Raw genomic sequence first — 13,144 nt, forward strand, 5'->3', positions numbered from 1 at the left:
ACTTGAATTTTTATTTTGAAAGGAAATTTTTTATTAATATTTTGTCCTTAAATAACAATTTTATTACCTACCTTACTTATATGACATATTTTGCAATTACATTTTTTTGTAAATGTGCTAATTGTTATTAATGTTCATTATACTGAAGGAAATTTTTGTCTATTGTACTGCATAATTTCTCGATTGATTTTTAAAACAGAAACAGTATTATTAACATTTTCTATTTAAGTGCTTTCAATAATTTATAACATTTACATTTTAATGAACTGATATTTGCGTTGGTGTAATTAGTAGTAATGAAAAGTAAACTAAGCTAGAATAGGCGTAATATGTATGCTCGCAACTCTCGCATTGAATACATCTGAAATTGTGCGAGAAATTATGATATCGTAAATATGATTTAGCCCCCTTAGATAATTCAATGTACGAAAGTGATATTTAGTTTCTTAGTTTGTAAATTATCGTGTATATCTTGGTTTTAAAAGACGTAAAATTAAGATGATTAAATTTTTTACCATTCCCATTTTCTGATTGCAATTGTGCTCATTGTGAAAAAAACTTATAATTACAACAATTTAAAATGTACGTAATTTGTTTACATATATGATATCCGTGAAACTTAATAAAAAAAAATATATTTTCATTAATCGACATGTCTTAAATATTAGGTCCTTACATATGAAATTGGCGTTTTGTCGTACTGGCCACTTTGACCTCAAATTCCTCCTCTTTGGTTAGGAATTTCAAATTCAATTTTGTACAGCTATTTACTCATGTATTTGTGCTTCGATGACCGCCATTCATTTGTTTTTTCTGCTGTTTTTTTCTGTTTGCGTCACTCATTTTACAAAATGGAAAACTTAAAGTATCGCATTATTTACGAGTACGAGTTCCGCCGTGGCACTAGTGCTGCGGAAACGACTCGAAGGGTGAATGATGTGTATGGCGGTCATGTTGCAAAAGAAAACACAGTTCGTTTTTGGTTCCAACGTTTTCGTTCTGGAAATTTCGACCGGCAGAACAAGCCCCGTGGACGGCCTGAGACCCAAGTTGATAATGAAGTATTGAAGGCTATTGTGGAAGCGGATCCATCGCAAACCACCCGTCCAAGTTAGCTGCAGGCTGCGGTGTTAGTAATAAAACTGTTTTGATTCACTTGAAGCAAATTGGGAAGATTAAAAAGCTTGAAAGGTGGGTACCTCACGAATTGACTGAAGCAAACCGGCAAACGCGCGTCGACTGCTGCGTTACATTACTGAACCGGCACAATAATGAAGGTATTTTAAACCGAATCATTACCTGTGATGAAAAATGGATTCTTTACGATAATCGGAAGCGCTCAGCGCAATGGTTGGATCCTGGCCAGCCAGCCAAATCCTGCCCCAAGCGAAAATTAACCCCAAAAAAGTTACTTGTAAGAGTTTGGTGAACTAGTGCCGGTATTGTTCATTGCCGTTTTCTCAAATCTGGCCAGACTATTACGGCTGATGTTTTTTGTCAGCAATTGCAAATCATGATGGAAAAGCTAGCGGCTAAACAACCTAGGCCGGCCAATCGCTCCACGCCACTGCTACTTCACGACAACGCTAGACCACACACTGAACAACAGACGGCTACCAAATTAGAAGAGCTTCAATTGGAATGTCTAAGACATCCTCCGTACTCCCCGGACCTTGCTCCAACAGATTACCATTTTTTTCGAAATTTGGACAACTTCTTGCCGAAGGGAGGGAAAAAAATTAACTCTAATGGGGCAGTCTAAATCGCCTTCACAGATTTTATTGATTCCCGTCCGGCTGTTTTTTTTAGTAAAGGGATCAATGAACTACCTATGAGATGGCAAAAGTGCATAGAAAACAATGGTTGATACTTTGATTAATTAAATATATTATATTTAAAAATATTCGACTTTTTGTTCCTCCCATACAAAACGCCAATTTCATATGTAAGGACCTAATATTTAACCAAAGTTTGGTCAAAAAGTGATATGCTGTAGCCGTATAAACATTAATACCAAATATTCCAACTTAATTATCTTGGTTTTTCGAAACACGTTTGTTCGAGATCGTAATGTTACACGCTGCTCCCGGAATTGCAACGGCAGTGTCTATTATAATAGAGCATGGAAACTTGAATATCTAGGTCACATTATACCTACCGAAGGTGCCTACTACATATAAAGTGATATCATTTTAATAATAATTTTGTATATGTTTAACGCATAACGAAATTTATTTCAAATCCCCTTGAAATCGTTACAGATGAAAACGTGTTTATAGTACTAATGGTTATGCAGAAAAACAATCAACTTTTTGGCCGTAATTTGTCATGAAATTGGTATAAAGGCTCCAAATCATTGTAAGGAATATTTTTAGTATTTATTGCAAAACGGGGTTAATGTTAACTAAATATGTGACTTTTATGTTTTAACTTTCCGTCTAAACTTTGTCATCCTTGTTAGAAACTTTGCAACAGATAAAATATAACCTGCATTTCTACCAAGATCCCATCTATTTGTACATATTCTGCGGCTCGAAATAATAAATATTTACTGATTTTCGAATAAACTTTACAATTTTTATTAAATGTATCCAAGTACCCCTTTAAAATGAACTCCATACAATCCTGTATTTTCTCCGCGACTATAATAGTTATAGGTCAGTAATCGTTAGCTAGTAATGGAAAAGCGGCTATTTATCTGAGGTGTGGCTTTTACGACAGACCACCTTTACCGTCCGTCCATTAGAGGTGAAATTCCATTTACTTATCTGACAAGATATGCTTTACGTGTATTTCTAAGAGTATATACTACATTATTATATTCATAAATTCTTAAACGAATACTAAAACAATTCCCTAAGTGAGCAATTGAGAAATAACGAAAATTCTAATAATTATTATAATCTAAAAGAATTTTCGTATGATTTTTTCTTTATGAACATATCGCACAACTAACTCGGTAAACTGAACAAAACGGTTTGTTCGTGAAGTTTAAACTTACATTTACTCTGGGCTCTAGGGGTTTTATTGTTAGTATATTCATATATTCGTCGAGTTTGCAAACTTATGTATTACAGAATCGAAACTGGCTGGGAATACCATGTTGAACGTTTATTTAGGTTGAACAATGGTGTGTAACTAGAGACTTTACTATCGGTGAACTATGAAATTAATATGACATGAATTAACTTCTAACTTTATTAACATATAATAGGTGGATATGTAATGAGGATTTCTTTTCAAGCGCTTTTTAAATTATCCTCAAAGGACTGTTAGTCGACATATACCACGTTTTTTTTTATAGAAAATCTAAAAGTTAAAGAGATGTGTTGGTTATTTGATTTCTCTGGACATTACTCAATTATTTATGTACATTAATTATTAAGTGCAACATAATTGTATCTTAATCACTAATTTTGGCTTATCTGAAAATTGGATACTAACTTAATTAACACGAATGATGTTGATTATCTCTGTGATGAATTTGGGAGAAATGTTTTTGTCAATTTGGTTGTTGGGTATAATAACAAGCCGCACACATGGTACGATTACTTTAATCAATCTTTATCGCTTAAAGTTAATATACGTAGGCATTTCTACGTTTTTTTTTAGATGTATGGCAATTTATTTTGTATGTAAGTGGTGAAGAAGGTCACCACACTATGGAGTAGTTTGACACATTTTTTATAACACATCGTATATAACTAAAGTATTCATGGAAATCAATTAATTTCGTTTTGTTGTTTTACTCGAGGCACATTTTCTATTTTTGTTTCATGCTTTAAAGGTTTCTATTCTCAATGCCACTTATAGTATAATATTTCAATGAAGTTGACCTTAAGATTATTTTCATATAATTTTTTGCTTTTATCGTTGTAAAATTGGCTATGTTTAGTTTTCCCACTAATAAGAGGGACTTCTGGGACCGTCTTTGTAACGAAAAAGCCAATTTTTACTTTAATATTGCTTACTTTGTACCAGCTTATTTCTTGTAAAGCTTGCTCTAAGTTTAAAGACGCCGGATTGGATTTCCAGCAATTTCGATTTCAGAATCAAGAAACTTCTTTACAGTAATAATAGATCTTCAGCCCTAGACCTAAGAAAAGTATGTTTATATTTAAATTTATTGTAGCTATACTATTTCATACTAGTTAACATTATTTATGTTATATACCGTATCATTGCGGTTTCATCCTGTTTCCAAACCACCGTTCATTCCTCATTCATAGAGTTGGAAATTTAAACATTCTTTCTTAGTAATTTCGTGCCATACATATCATAATAAAATGAAATATTAGACATTTAAGTCCAAATGTCAAGACTAATTCTTGTAGCACGGGGTTGATGAATCGGTACGAACAGATTTTAATATTAAAATACGTTTCGTGGAGTTTCGCGTATTTTATGAAAATTCTTGTCATTTTCTAAACATATATCAAGTAAAAGTCTTACGTTAAAATTCTTCCAATGTATTTATGTATACCATCGTGAACTGTCACTATCCAGGCCTCATTATGATTTCATCAACCATTTGTATTGTTACAAAAATACACTACTATTTTCTCCGCTGTCGGGAATCGGTGAAAGCTGTCGAAAGCGGTTGTGGGCCGTCATTTTTAGCTGACATACAGCGCTCTCAGTAATTTAGCTTCGGAATTCGTGGATTTTCTAAATAATCGTCAGAAAATGTTGAAATAAAAACATAGTATATATATTGTATTCGGTATTTTTATTTAGTTGCGTCGTTTTATCATACAACGATACCATAACAATGTAATGGGCAACCTTTTAATATTTTTTAAATTCATACAATTATTTGAAACACGAATGGAACTCGTTAACCGCCGCAGTCTCGTGGTGGTAACTCCTAAGTAAGTATTTATTCTACGTGGCTGTTTTACCAACTTTGATTTAGTCTGATTAATATATCTTGGGTACTATACATTTTGCTCACGTCTCATCTTTGTTTGTAGTATTGTATGTTTCTAGCTAAATTTTTCCCTAAGACAGCGTTTCAAGATCATTTACTGTACTATAACTGATATGCTGTGAATCTGTTATGATATTCAGTGGGAGTACAGCCTCTGTACTCGTATCTAGGTACGCGGAACTCGGAATTCTATTAATGCTAAGAAGTTCCTTGGATCAAAATTCGTGAAATAAATACAGATTTTTACAACACAACCTAGCAAGTATTAGCTTTTCCATTGTTCGGTTTTAAAAATATGAGAACAGTATCTTTAGCGGTAGTGTTTTGTTTTGCTTAAAGTGTCCCTAATTATGTACTCTAAGTATATAGTAGGTATCTATTAGGCTTACCAATTCTTAAAAGGCCGGCAACGCACTCGCGAGCCCTCTGGCATTGAGAGTGTCCATGGACGGCGGTATCACTTAACATCAGGTGAGCCTCCTGCCCGTTTGCCCCCTGTTTTATATAAAAATGCTGTTTCTTTGTTATTTTATATCGGAAGTACGATATGTTACTGTAAAGGTTACCGCATTAAAACAAGTTTCAATTAGTTTTAGTTATATTCTAAAATACAGCAGGTATGGACACGGGTTGCCTATATGTACCAGGAAAGCTGTAAACTTTGCGCTAATTAAACAGGTTGTTGTTATACACAGTATGTTATAAAAACGATCTTCGTTAATAAAGTAAAAGTATTTAAAATATAGGACAGCGGGTAAATTTTATTTCCATTTATAGAACCGAACCCGTTAAAACCCTTAAAGCTTTCATAATCTAATGAATTGGGCTTAGTTTCCAAATCAGTTATTCACTCGACAATTGTTCCCGAATCAAATAAACGTCAGCGATTTACTGAAAAAGGTGATTGCACTCCGAGTAGAAATAACTTTTGTCCGATTTTCACGAAATGCCGATGAAAAATGACAAGCTATAATTACGAGCGTCTCTCAACCCCTTGTGATTAAATATCCATTAGAAGTATATTAATTTTACTATTGAAATACAAAGGCGAATGAAAATTGGAAGAATTTAATGCAATTTTGTGTTTATTTATTCATCTCAGTTTATAAAGACACTTCAAGCAGAACGTTCATTCCAGTCTATTTCAAAGCGAGAATTATAAATAAGTATTGATTATTTAATGGATTCTTGACAGTTTTGTTACTAAAAATAAATGCCAATGTTTAAAGAGAAGAATTTATTTCGAGCAAGTTGTATGTAAATACTTTTGGAGTGATTGAATGAAAGACTTTTCGAGTGAATACTGATATGTTTAATTTTTCAATGTCTTTGATATTATTTGACTAAGATTACAATGGGTTTGATATTGTTTATATTTATTCAAGCTCAATCGGATTTTAATTTAAACTGACTTTTTCGTGTCCTTAAAAACAATATGTAAAATCAAATGATTTAATTCGAAAATTTTGTGCTGGAAAATTTGACTATTTAGAGTGAAAAATACCAATATACCTATTTATACGAATACTTACTATACGAATAAATATACATTAGTTAGTTAGCTTCCATTCTATCTCTACTTCACAAGCATTACCTGTCCAGCGTTGTATCCCTAACTTTCAAACTGACTGAAAGTATTGTGATTTATGTGCCCATTCGTTTTTCATGTGTACTTCTTTACTGTCTACACATGTTTTAATTGGTTTGTTCTTTCCATTGATTTTGTCTAGGTTATTGTCTATCTTTTGTAGTTATGCATTTCTTGCGCTCACCTTATTTTTCCCCCACAGTGGTTGCCTGGAAGAGATCGCTCGAAGCGGTAAAGCCGCCAGTCCTCCTATTTAATTATTTTAATTGTATTGTATTTCTGCATTCCTGCAACGAAGTGTCAACAAAACAAGCTCAAAAAATATTTAAAAAATGGTGTCTTAAAATAAAATATATAAATAAATGTCCTGCAAATAGATTCATTAAACGCATGAATGTAGAACTGCATTAGGCAGTATTCCATTACTAAAACTTTACGGTACCATTTTCACATAAACGCCAATTAATTAAGTCTATGTATGATGATAAAAAAACACTTATAATATTGCAATATGGTAAGTAATGTTACTTGAAGCATAACATTGTATCGACATACTATTGGACTATTAGGATTTTATTATGATATTTGGACATTCGCGACATGTTAAAGCATCCGACTCTTGAACCTTTATCTTAGGTTTTTAATGACAAAAAGGTGTGTTGGTGAACGCCAATAATTGAAATCATTTCCACCTGGGTGATATATAAACGATAAATAATAATTAATACGGTTTGAACACTTTTAAAGTGCATTTCATTAGTTCCTGTATCGCATCTATGATTGGAATGGTATAAATTGAAATACGTGAATATAGATTTGGTGAACAGAATTAACAAAACATCTCATTAGCGCGTGACGTTGGCGCAAATTTTAATGCGAATTATTTAGAAGCATTTCGAGAAAGATGTTATTTTTAACGCGTCGTTTCCTCGTTTATTGTCCGGTGGCATTACGTGGTTTATTATATGACCCGATCCCACGTTAAAGCAATTTATGTTCATGTACTGGGGCGAGAGACTTTATTAGAAGACCCACGCGCTCGCTATTTGAAAAGCAACACAGAATTTGTAAAATAACCAACTCTGTTCCTATTTGGCATAGCAAAATTGAACGTCAAATTAGGCCTGCGATGTCATCCAAATTCAACTGTTTTTTTTTCTTTTGTTTTGTTGTAATAGATCATTTAATTGTAATTTTCAATGCAATTTTTCACGGATTATAATTTTTAAATTAATTCACTTAAATGACGCTTTAAAGAAGCTTTCTCTCTCTATTTGCTGTGCTCTGAGTTAGCTTTGTGAACTGCGGAAAATCATTTGATTCGGAGATTAGTACAAAGAACAGACAGATAATTTTAATTATATTAAATTTATGTTTAATTTAATAAATGTACTTGTGATGAACATGTTATGAAAGGTAATATTAATAATAATATATAATCATAATTTCTAATCATAATTTTTATTTCTAAATGATGTTAATTATAGTGTAATTTATTAAAACCACAAATTTAATTGAGCGAAATAACTTTAAAATTAAATTATCTTCAATATCGGTAACAAATGTATTATATCGTATACTTTGTTTTATATTTTAACCAGTGAAACAAGTATTTGAACTGTATTTTTTTGGAGGGTTTTTAATTTCTAAAAGGAGCTAATAAGCTACTATTTAATATGCCTTTCTTCCTAATTTATTATTGTAGAACAGGGGCCAAACGGGCAGGAGGCTCACCTAATGTTAAGTGATACCACCCATTTTCAATGCCAGAAGGCTCGCGGGTGCGTTTCCGTCCTTTTAAGAATTGGTGCGCTCTTTTCTTGAAGGACACTAAGTTGATTTGGTTCGGAAAAACTTCATTGGGCAGATAGTTCCACATAGTAGTAGACTCAACTGCCCCTGCCGATCTTTGTGTAAGGTATACTAGAAAGTCACCAGCTGAACGACCACGACGATGAACTAATGATCGTTAATCAGCTGGTGGCCTTCTAGATACCTCAGGAGCTGGCCATTAATAATGGATTCCTTTATTTTAGAAAACAAGAAGGTTATAGCTACAAAATCTCATTGTTCCTTCCTTAACTTCCAGTTTCAAATCTTGTCTTTATCTTAATCTAAGACTAAAAAATATACAAAACTACATCTAGCCCAAAAGGATACTCTCTTATCAAATCTTATTATTGATAAAACTAGTATACTAGTACTCTTTAATTTAAAGTACTTTTCCTTCCCTTTCTGACAAATTGCGTTTATGCTGTGATGAAAAGAATCCGATTGTATGTACTATACGGTATATGAATAAGTAGCAGTAATAAGAGATTAGTCTTTTTCGTGGTGTCGAGAATCTCGAAAGCCATTCTTGTGGTGAAATCGAAAGTAAGAAAGAAATATGTCTGGTGTCTGTGTGTGAAATGTTGTATCTATCCTACTTAAACAACAACTATGGAAAAGGGTTCATATCTAATGTAATCGAAGTATTAAAATTTTTGTGTTTTTTTTAATAAAAAAAATTATATTTTGTGGTCTCACGCAGGAAAGTGGTTAATGGTTTATAATATTATAATATGTTTATCACTTTAAAATGATCGACAATTTATTGTACGATATAAAAGGAGCTTCCGTCCAAACTCAGTGTTTACAGTTTCATTGCTCTGGTGAGTCAACGTGTGAATCAGGACTTCCTTTCAGACTATTGATAAGTAGGAGTATGTTGTACCCACACTTAATATCGCACTGGTTACTGTTAGTCCTGCTTTGACGGCGCAATTTTAAAATAAAGATAGTTAAAGAATTGGCGTGCCACTTTTTATCACGTAAAATTACCACATTTTCAGCCCTTTCTTACTGCCCCTGCGGCTGCCGCTGCCTGAAGTATTACCATTAATACTTCCTGCCACAATATCGTCACACTCAACTTTCCACATTGTCCACTGTTCTGCTCACTTCCCTGGCCAAGAGGGCTGAGTGTAAATATTATTAATATTCGACATATTAGCGTATTTTTTTAAAAGCAATAGTTTTCGTTTTACAAGTCTAATTAGTTTGAAATTTCGTCGATGTCAGCTGGTGAACATAGAAATGGTGCGCGGCAAAAAAGCCTTAAAACGTGCTCAGTTATGGAATGACGATAATTGAGGTGTTGCCGTACTGAACCTGCATCGATTTAACTATATGAGGAAAGCCACGAGTAAAAGCTAAACTATTTCGATGTGTAGCCTCAAATGTTTAATCGCTCAATCTAGTTTGTGGTTTTGTGGACATGCGGTTAACAGTCGGTTGACATAACGACTACAACATACTTTATTGTGGGTGCAAATAATTATGTAGTCAAATCTACTGTATATTTATTTATTAACACTTCGTTGCACATACATAAATATACATAATACAATAGACATAATTAAATAAACTGGCGGCCTTATAGCTTTGGAGGGATCTCTTTTAAGCAACCACTGTGAGAAAAAAATTGCGTAAGAAGTGCAAAAATACATAAGACATATTGTTATTTAGGCAAAACTAAAGGAACAAAACAAAAGTATTAAAATATATGTAAACAGTGAACAGGACAAAAATAAAAAAAGGACATGAAAAGGAAAACACATGAATCACTATAATTACAGATCAGTTAGTACGAAAGTATATTATGCTGTATGGCACTCTGAAGCTGGGAACGTGGAATGCTTTCAGTGAAATTAATGTGAGACCCAAATAAATGTTTTTAACTTTTACACGTTATAAGATGCAGTAATAAAATTTTATTTTTGTCATACATTCAAAAAATTTATGACGTCGAAAGGAAACGAAATAATTTCATTTTGGTGTCTTACATTCGATTTATAATTGTTTTAACATCATAGCAAGTGATATATAATTTTATATTTGAATATTCAAGTTCTGTTTATTTTATAATATTTTCTTAAATGGAAAAAGCGACTAAAGGAAAATTAAACTATAATTAAAATATATATAATTTAGATGAAAGCTAGGTTGTTTTGTAATTGCTAAAAATAATTTTCTCTTAGGTCAGTACGTGTGTTATTCATTCGTCATGACCTTAAGCCCGTCATGACCCTTTCCAAACACATATTAGAATTGTTCAATTAGGCATTTCTGTTATTATTTCGTTAGTAAAAACTTTACTGTATTTATTAAACACTGCATATAAGCAGTATTTTTGCTGTAGTTCGTTCAATGTCCGGCTTTGCACTCACATATTTTTTAACTATGTACACAATTTACACTTGCTCCTACAGTGGTGGTTAAACAGCCTGGCTGTTTAACTAAACAGCGCCGTTTAACTAGCGGCCTGAATGATATTCAGCCAATTGATAAAACAGCTAGGCAAATGAGTTGGATCGATGACGTTTCATTACTTGCCTAGCCTGTTGACTGTTAATTTAAATTTAATTCTACTTTCTGCCACTCTCAAACTCGAAACGAAACTCTTCTAACTGTCAATATAACGCGGCAAACCACAACCTTGATAGTGTTGTCCAAAGTTTCATCACAAACAACAAGTACAATTAAAGAGTGTAGTGACAATCATAATATGAATTTGGCTTAAGCAATTTAATTTTAAAAGAAATATTTTTAACAGTTTATTAAATGTTGTAGCAAACGCTACGCCTATTAAATGAACGGCTAATTAAGCTAGTTAGCTGCGATCGAGGAACCCAAACATACAACATAATAATTGATCAACAAATTCCCTTTAAAAGAATATCCAATAAAATAGATAAATAACTGTGTTTGTTCTTTAACATATTGGGTTACATCAAATATAAAATTTATTTTCAAGCCTAGATATTTCAAGAATATGTGCCCACACGAGCGAAGTCGCAACAGCTAGATTCATACTATAACACTGTACGACAACGGCGCAGAAAGCTTACCACAGAAAGATTACAAAGAGCAAATTATTGTTATCGCAGGGATTATTGGAAACGGAAATCCGTGCCGTGATATAAGATTATACGTTTCGATTATTGCTTTTAAAAATGTTCATGGAAAGCCAAAGTATTGATAAGGCAGCAAGAATTTGCGGTTACAATAAACGAAAGATTAGCCGAACAATTTATTCTATTCTTATATACTGTATCGTTGTGTGTGTTAGTGAATATAGTAACTATATGTGACATAACGTAAGTTATAATTGAAGTATGACATATGTTCTATGGAATTCTGAAAGGCGTAAAATTGTTTTCCGGTGCATTTCGCTTGCTTGATTTTGGGAAATAGTAGTAAATTTAAATTCAGAACTTCCTTTTAAATATTGACTTTCAAAAGTGTATATAGTCACCAATATCTATATATATATAAATAAATCCCTATTTCCCTTGGCCACGGCATCTCGCGTGAACGGCTGGACCGATTTCGCTATTTCGAGAAGGTTCTTATGTTAAGAAGAAAAAATTAAGAAAATTGTGCGTAATATTAGAAAATTTAAGAATACTTTTTTCATTTCAGTCATTCTTTTTTGATGACAGAATGCGTGCTGCAAATATCGTCAAAGAGGATGTAAGAAAACTGAATATCGTTTAAAACAAATGCTTCGATCGGAGTTATTATATTGATAAAATACATATAAAATAATTAATATATGATTTCTAAGAAAATAACGCCTAATATTAAAAGTTCAATTAAATATGGAGTTTTGGTACGTTTGAAATATTTTTTTAGTTCAATATACCAACCAATTCGAAATTAATATTCATAGTTAAGACAGGACAACGTCTGTCGGTCCACTAACGTGATTAAATAAATTTTGATTTCATTTGATCAAAATTTCAGCATGATGCCTACTTACTCTCGAAATTTATATAAAACTGTGTATTAAGGAAAATCAGATCTCCTAAACTTCAGGTATTCTGAGGGTGATTGTAACTGTTTCCTTTGTAATTGTTTTTTGTTATCATAAGTAGCGGCATACTATAAACGTCTTTCGCACGTCTGCCCTTAGTTCAGATTTTGAAGATTTGTGCGTGAGAGGAGTCATGGTTGTATTGTGACATTCGCGTTTGACGGGGGTAAGGATAGGGCTCAGCTGTTACCTGCCTTCGCCCTTTGGCGAGCTGAAGTCATCCGTCAGGTTTTAGTGGGTAGGGTTTATTAATTCTGAGTCCCACATAATCCCTGCTGGTGTAAAATACCGTAGGGATATGCGTAAAAGCACTTCCTGACGAAAAAAAAAACTATAAAAATGTAATGTAAGAAGCTTAAAGGACCAGCTATCATTTCTCAACGTTCTTTCATATTTTTTTCATTTTGTTCGTTCGACTGGAGTTGATCTATCAACTATACAGGCATATAATTAGGCTGTGACGACATTCTGCTAGGAAAAAAAATATAAAAATTGTAAAAAAATATAAAACTAAAAGTTTGTCAATTTCACGCTAAAAACCGAAACAATGCGTATTCTACGGGCATGCTGCCGATTTTTAGACCGAGATTTAGACCTTTTTCCGTCGGGGGTTAAAAACCGTAGCGGATGTAGGTTGTACGTAGCACTGCTACGAAACTTCTACGAATAGAACTATTTACTTAACGAAGAACTAACTATACCATAATATTTTATTGATTATCTGATTAAGTATATTACATGTTCTCTAATTCAGTCTAAATTAGCT

The 13,144-nt window shown here is 32.9% G+C and overlaps 1 protein-coding gene across 2 annotated transcripts in view; it reads left to right on the plus strand.

The window, feature by feature from the left end:
• LOC123718988 (1-phosphatidylinositol 4,5-bisphosphate phosphodiesterase classes I and II) overlaps positions 1–13,144 on the plus strand; it is a 70,449-nt gene that overhangs the window by 1,113 nt on the left and 56,192 nt on the right. The gene's annotated exons all lie outside the window — the stretch shown is intronic.

The sequence above is a fragment of the Pieris brassicae genome, chromosome 2 (assembly GCF_905147105.1).
Source record: "Pieris brassicae chromosome 2, ilPieBrab1.1, whole genome shotgun sequence".
Classification (NCBI taxonomy): Eukaryota; Metazoa; Arthropoda; class Insecta; order Lepidoptera; family Pieridae; genus Pieris; species Pieris brassicae.